The sequence below is a fragment of the Triticum urartu genome, chromosome 5 (genome assembly GCF_003073215.2).
Source record: "Triticum urartu cultivar G1812 chromosome 5, Tu2.1, whole genome shotgun sequence".
Classification (NCBI taxonomy): Eukaryota; Viridiplantae; Streptophyta; class Magnoliopsida; order Poales; family Poaceae; genus Triticum; species Triticum urartu.
This window is the reverse complement of record NC_053026.1, coordinates 174829279-174836880: the sequence shown is the minus strand read 5'-3', so window position 1 is coordinate 174836880 and position 7602 is coordinate 174829279. Positions and strand designations below refer to the sequence as shown.

Sequence of the window (7602 nt, the reverse complement as noted above, 5' to 3'; positions counted from 1 at the left end):
TCTTGGATGCCTTGTTGATGAAGGTGGGTCGTACGGTCTGCTAGCCTAGCCACGCCGCGGGCCGCAGGCACGCAAGTCTGGGGACCCCCATTCCCAGAATGCCGACAAAAACTCGTAAGTCAAATATTCCCCTCTGCGATCAGATCCCAGAAACTTTATTTTCTTGTTACGATGATTCTCCAATTCACTATGAAATTATTTGAACTTTTCAAAATGATTCAGACTTGTGTTTCATTAAGTAGATATACCTATATCTGCTCAAATCAATCGTGAAGGTTAGAAAATAACGATACCTGCCACGAGCCTCAACACTCATCAGAGCGTATACATCGGTATGTATTATTTCCAATAAGTTAGTGCCTCGGTCCATTGTTCCGGAGAACGTAGTCTTAGTCATGTTGCCCATGAGGCATGGTTCACAAGCATCAAATGATTCATAATCAAGTGATTCTGAAAGTCCATCTGCATGGAGTTTCTTCATGCGCTTTACACCAATATGGCCTAAACGGAGTGCCACAAATATGTTGCACTATCATTATCAACTTTGCATCTTTTGGCATCAATATTATGAATATGTGTATAACCACAATCAAGATTCAAGAAACCATTTATATAAGGTGTATGACCATTGAAGGTTTTATTCATGTAAACAGAACAATATTTATTCTCTGACTTAGATGAATAATCGTATTGCAATAAACATGATCCAATCATATTCATGCTCAATGCAAACACCAAATAACATGTATTTAGGTTCAACACTAATCCCGAAGGTAGAGGGAGTATGCGATGGTGATCTTATCAACCTTGGAATCACTTCCAACACACACAACATTGCCTCGCCCTCAACTAGTCTCCGTTCATTTTGTAACTCATGTTTTGAGTTACTAATCTTAGCATTTGAACCGGTATCAAATACCCAGGGGTTACTATGAACACTAGTAAAGTACACATCAATAACATGTATATATCAAATATACCTTTCACTTTGCCATCCATCTTATGTGCCAAATACTTGGGGCAGTTCCGCTTCGACTGACCAGTACCTTTGAAGTAGAAGCACTTAGTTTTTGGCTTAGGTCTAGATTTGGGCTTCTTCCCGGGAGTAGCAACTTGCTTGCTATTCTTCTTGAAGTTCCCTTCTTCTCTTTGCCCTTTTTCTTGAAACTAGTGGTCTTGTTAACCATCAACACTTGATGCTCCTTTTTGATTTCTACCTCCACAGCCTTTAGCATTGCGAAGAGATCGGGAATTGTCTTTTCCATCCCTTGCATATTATAGTTCGTCACGAAGTTCTAGTAACTTGGTGATAGTGACTAGAGAACTTTGTCAATCACTATCTTATCTGGAAGATTAACTCCCACTTGTTTCAAGCGATTGTAGTACTCAGACATTCTGAGCACATGCTCATTGGTTGAGCTATTCTCCTCCATCTTGTAGGCAAAGTACTTGTCAGAGGTCTCAGACCTCTCAACTTGGGCATGAGTGTGAAATACCAATTTCAGCTATTGGAACATCTTATATGCTCTGTGGCGTTCAAAACGTTTGAAGTCCCGGTTCTAAGTTGTAAAGCATGGCGCACTAAACTATCAAGTAGTCATCATACCGAGCTTGCCAAACGTTCATAACGTCTGCATCTGCTCCTGCAAAAGGTCTGTCACCTAGCAGTGCATCAAAGACATAATTCTTCTGTGCAGCAATGAGGATAATCTCAGATCATGGACCTAGTCCGCATCATTGCTACTATCAACTTTCAACTTAGTTTTCTCTAGGTACATATCTTTACCTACTAATAAACCAGCTATTGCTGCTGGTCGTACGTCGTGCTTTTTTGCAAAAAAGTCCCCCTGTTTTTAAGAAATTAACCCGCGGTCCAGTAAATAAGGTAAAAAAACGTTTCGTGTTTCTGCCAGAAAATACGATCGACCACGCCTCCCACCCCATCTGGATCCACCGCCTCCACGCCGCCGGCCGGCGTCCTCCGCCACGCCATCCACCGCCATGCCCTCCTCCCTGCACCGCGGCCTGCCTCCTCTTCGCCGTGCCCTCATCCCCGCACCGCGGCCTGCCTCCTCTCCGCCGTGCCCTCCTCCTCGCGCCGCCCGAGTCCTCCACGCGCGGTTCACCGACGCGGAGGCCCAGGCCAGCCTGCTCCGGGCCCGCGCCACCGACCAGGACGGGCTGCTCAGCACGCTCCTCACCACCACGGGCAACGACCGGGAGGTGGAGGACGCACGGGAGGCGGGGTAGCGTCAGAATCAGCGTACTTCGGATCCAGCATGCTGCTCCTCTCCCTTCCCAAGTCGCCCTGGATCTCGCGATGCCGGAGGTGGCCTCCGTCATTGCTATGGAGGGCTTGCCACCCGCCTTCGGAGTCCCACGTCCTCGAGATCGATGGGATTGCCAAGCCGAGGGCATCATCTCTCGACAGGCTCCTCCATCACTTCTGGTTTCCCACAGTGGCTATGGGCTGCCTCTCCCTCTCGATCCTGCGCTCCTCCTCCTCTGGTTCAGGTTTCAGGCCGTGGCAGAGGGTCGCCTCTCCATATCCATCCTTCCAATCCGGAGCACAGGTGGAGAGCCTGGCTGTGTGCGGCAGAGATGGAGCCCCGCATCTGCGCCCTATAAGCCCGAACAGAGCTCCTTCGAGGCCATGACCTCCGCAAGTATCGATCTAAAAAGGCCGACAACCCAATGGAACCTCTCCCTGTCTCTTTCTTCTTCATCTTCCACATACTATCCACTGGAATCTTAGTTTTTGTATTTAGCTAGCAAAGACTCGATTGCTGCATTTTTTTACTGTACATCTTCATATAGGATTCAATAGCCATGCCCTGGAGAGAGACGGCTCACAAATTAGTGCAGTTAACAAGAAGCAATTGAACTGAAGATCTTACAAGATGGCTTGCAAATCTAGGTATCAAACAGAATTTCGGTAATATATATTATGTATACGGTACTTGGAAGGGATGCTTACCAGGTAAATACCAATTAAAATCTAGGTCCAGTAACTATCCAGTTGCAAATTCCTTGCAAGTTTGTGCGATAGATGAACTAGGATTTAGTTTTAACTCTATGGTACAATTGAAAGACTAGGGAGAAGAGGGTGGATTGTACTACCTGATTGCTTGTTGTACATCCGAAAGGGATTCAGTTGCTCTGAATATTCTGATTTGCCACATGGTCGCCAGTGTGAATAGCGCCTTCATGAGTGAATCTTTTAATGACTTAATTACCATCCAGCCATCCTGCCTTTCCAACGAACAACATACAAGCTTTGTTCTTTGAAGTTTAAGAATAGTGCAACCATCTTGCCTTTCCAAAGAATAGCAAATATATTTTTAACCTTAATAGTGCAGCCAGCTAGCTGTAGTGCACTTATCTCTAAGCCCAGCACCTCTTTAATCCATAAACTTATCCGTAACCAAAGGCTAGACGTATATTCAACGTAATTCTATTTATTGAGTTCATTTTCTTACTTCGGTATGGCCTGGGGTATAGTAAGTTCCATTTTCAATGTTCCAGGGACCACTTCCAGTAAGTTTCCACTCGACATCAGCAGTAATGTCCACTACCTGTATCAGCATGGTTATAGCAGTAGATAATCAGGGCAAATATCATAAGCATATTACAACTTTAGAATCTCTGAATTCTAATAGATTTCTAATATCCTTCAAACATGATGTGTGAGCGCTCTTTAGATATTCCAATAAGTTCCTTTCTACAGGTGTTCTTACATCTCCTGAATGGATGATTCTCTTTGCATTTCGGCCGCTCGGCCCACTTCCGATGATCCACTGCATCATCACTGTTTGGTAACTGGTTAGATACTCTTCAATCTCCTTATACTGAAGCAGTTATGATTGAGTAGTACATTGTTATCATTCTCAACAACTTCATTCATGACACCTTTGATACTCATGTATGAGAAAGAACTTTCAGTGATTGAGTTAGTCCATTTGACTTTATGTTGTTCAGGAGGGGAGGCCGCAAGGCGGGACAGCCAGCAGCGGCATTCTATTTGGGATGCGTGGATCTGGTGATGTTGGAGCATGGGAACAGGAAACATCACATCCGCAACGGCGTTTAAAATAGCCAATTTACCTTTCTCCCTAAAGGTTTCTTGCTCTGTTGTTAGTATCACTGGTCTTGGGGATTAGATTTTGTCAATATCAAAATCTGGGTACTTACCAGCAAACGAGTTGTTGATCTATTTACTTAGTCAAGTTCATTTCTGCTATGTTCTTCGGTCAAGCTTCAGCTTCTAGCCTTGATTAACTGGCAATGATATTCTCCAAAACCTACTAATGTCAGAAATCCTGCTACCCAACAGGATGGTCTGCCAAGTGATGTGAGCACTACTCATTGTGTGGCAGACGTTCATTAGGATTGCGAACAAGATTTGAGATGTAGGTGTTGGTCAAATTTTGGAAAATTATGGTTCTGCAGGTACAAAACTACATGTAGGCAATTTTACGGTTTTCTGAGATTAAAGATTCAAGCATGAATGTGAATATAGTTCCATGTTTTTTTGCTGGCAGGTTTTCTTATATTTACTTCTCTTTGTATGATGTTGGAATTTATATGCTTACTTAACTGCTCAAAGATATATGTTTTGTTTGTCGATTGGAAGTTACCACATTAAGCTTGAGTCCATGTGAATTGACACACTGTTTGGAACAAACTTAGTACTGTAGTACAGTTTGGTGGTTAAATTACTCCTTACCTCGACATTCTAATAATCTGTAATAAGGATAGTTCGCATTGGTCATGCAAGATCACTTGCGGGAAATTGGTGGCTTGCTGTTGTTGTGCTTCACAATTTCTGTTGTTTCTGTTTATTTTACATTTTTTATTTACTGCAATTTGCAAAACAGAAGTACTAGAATAACTGGAATTTATGTTTGTGTTTTTTTACAGAGGGACCATAGTCTGATGGGACAGCTCCTGAATCAATGTCACATAAGGCAACAACATACTTGGATGAGTTGAAGGACTTGAGATGAGTTGATCACATCCTCATGTGTCTTTGCATGTTGCAACATGGGTGGTGTACTTTTTTTATAGAAAAACATTCCTACTTTAGATAGAAGAACTTATGGGGCACATCAGATGTACTGACCACTCCTTAGTCCCAAGAACAGGAGTAACAATTTTTCTCAAGTTCTGCTGCTGTATTGTAATAGAAGTCTATTCATCAAACTGCCTTATCAACCATTTGCTATTAACCCTCAAACATCTAACTTTTTTTTACATCCTCAAACATCTGAAATATTTCTTAGCAGCTGCCTTCTGACCCTCCCCTTCACCCTTTTCGGATAGTTTTTTTTTGTGAATACAATTTCCTGATAGCTATGTCCCACCATCTGCATCAAAACAAGAGAAAGGGGCAGATGATCTGTTGGCCACAGAGACATTGCTTCCTGCAATTGACCATATTATCGATCAAGGGCCAGCAAAAATATAGAGATTTCAATTAATTTTACCGTTGACCAAGTAAACTGTGCAATTCGTGAGCTGTGACGATGAAAGAAGAACAAATATGATTTAATGGCAAAAAATAAGTCAACAATGTTGTCTGATGTGCATGAGGATTTGGTACATGTTTGACATAAGAATATGTATGCCTTCCAGCCTAATTATTGTGCCTTGCATGTTGTGTTCTTTTAGTATATTTTTTGTTCCGTTGCAACGCACGAGCGTTTTGCTAGTCATAAATAAAACGGCGAAGCTATACGCGAGCAATTGATCTACAAAATAGATATGCAAATATTATCAGGACTAAGTTCATGATAAATTTAAATTCAATTAATCATATTACTTAAGAACTCCCACTTAGACATCCCTCTAGTCATCTAAATGATCACGTGATCCATATCAACTAAACCATGTCCAATCATCACGTGAGATCTAGTTGTTTTGAATGGTAAATATCTCTATGTTGATCAATCTACTATATGATTCACGTTCCACCTTTCGGTCTCAGTGTTTCGATGCCATATCTCCATATGCTAGGCTCGTCAAGTTTAATCCGAGTATTCCACGTGTGCAAAACTATCTTGTTCCTGTTGTATGTGAACGTAGAGCTTATCACACCCGATCATCATGTGGTGTCTCAGCACGACGAACTATCGCAACAGTGCATACTCAGGGAGAACACTTATACCTTGATATTTGGTGTGGAATCATCTTATAATGCTACCGACTTACTAAGCAAAATAAGATGCATAAAAGATAAACATCACACGCAATCAAAATATGTGACATGATATGGCCATCATCATCTTGTGCCTTTGATCTCCATCTCCAAAGCACCGTCATGATCTCCATCGTCGTCGGCTTGACACCTTGATCTCCATCGTAGCTTCGTTGTCGCCTCGCCAACTATTGCTTCTACAACTATCGCCACCGCATAGTGATAAAGTAAAGCAATTACATGGCAATTGCATTTCAGACAATAAAGCGACAACCATAAGGCTCCTGCCAGTTGCCGATAACTTTTACAAAACATGATCATCTCATACAATAACTTATATCACATCATGTCTTTACCATATCACATCACAACATGCCCTGCAAAAACAAGTTAGACATCCTCTACTTTGTTGTTGCAAGTTTTACGTGGCTGCTACGGGCTTCTAGCAAGAACCGTTCTTACCTACGCATCAAAACCACAATGATTTTTTTATCAAGTGTGCTATTTTAACCTTCAACAAGGACCGACCGTAGTCAAATTCGATTCAACTAAAGTTAGAGAAATAGACACCTGCCAACCACCTGTGTGCAAAAGCATGTCAGTAGAACCGATCTCATGAATGTAGTCATGTAATGTTTGTCCGGGCCATTTCATCCAACAATACTGCCGAATCAAAATATGACGTTGGTGGTAAGCAGTATGACTATTGTCGCCCACAACTCTTTGTGTTCTACTCGTGCATATCATCTATGCATAGACCTGACTGTGATGCCACTGTTGGGGAACGTAGCATGCAATTTCAAAAAAATTCCTACGATCACGCAAGATCTATCTAGGAGATGCATAGCAATGAGAGGGGGAGAGTGTGTCCACGTACCCTCGTACGCCGAAAGCGGAAGCATTAGGTTAACATGGTTGATGTAGTCGAACGTCTTCACGATCCAACGATCTTAGTCCCGAACATACGACACCTCCGAGTTGAGCACACATTCAGCTCGATGACGTCCCTCGAACTCTTCATCCAGCAGAGGGTCGAGGGAGAGTTCTGTAACACCCCAAATGTAAAACTTCCATATTTGGCAATATATGCATGTTGATCTCCTTCCAATTCCATTTGGGGTTCCATCTTTTGGTCTCATCTTGTTTCATTATGTTGTTCTACTCATTTCTTGCCATGCTTACCTTATCATATTGCATTTGTGCCTCTTTTCTTTTTGCATTGCATCATCATCATGTGCATCATCACGTGTAGCATATTGCATGGTGGCATGTTATTTTGTGAGTCATGGCATCATCACTTTACCCCTCAGCACTCCCCCTTCCTTCCTTTTCTTCCATTTCTACAAGTGCCATTTTTTTCCTTCCCCGTTAATGTTCATGTTCTCCCCAATAATCTTGCACCATGT

General features: G+C 42.4%; 1 long non-coding RNA gene across 2 annotated transcripts; it reads left to right on the top strand.

Annotated features, from left to right (window-relative positions):
• The first annotated feature begins 1902 nt into the window (after positions 1–1902).
• On the top strand, positions 1903–5228 carry LOC125508302. Of its 2 annotated transcripts, XR_007283351.1 has the most exons (4): positions 1903–3822; positions 3979–4183; positions 4334–4449; positions 4921–5228. It is a non-coding gene; the product is annotated as an uncharacterized LOC125508302 (long non-coding RNA). The 2 variants fall into 2 exon arrangements; XR_007283350.1 differs by having other exon boundaries at positions 3979–4449.
• Positions 5229–7602: the final 2374 nt, after the last annotated feature.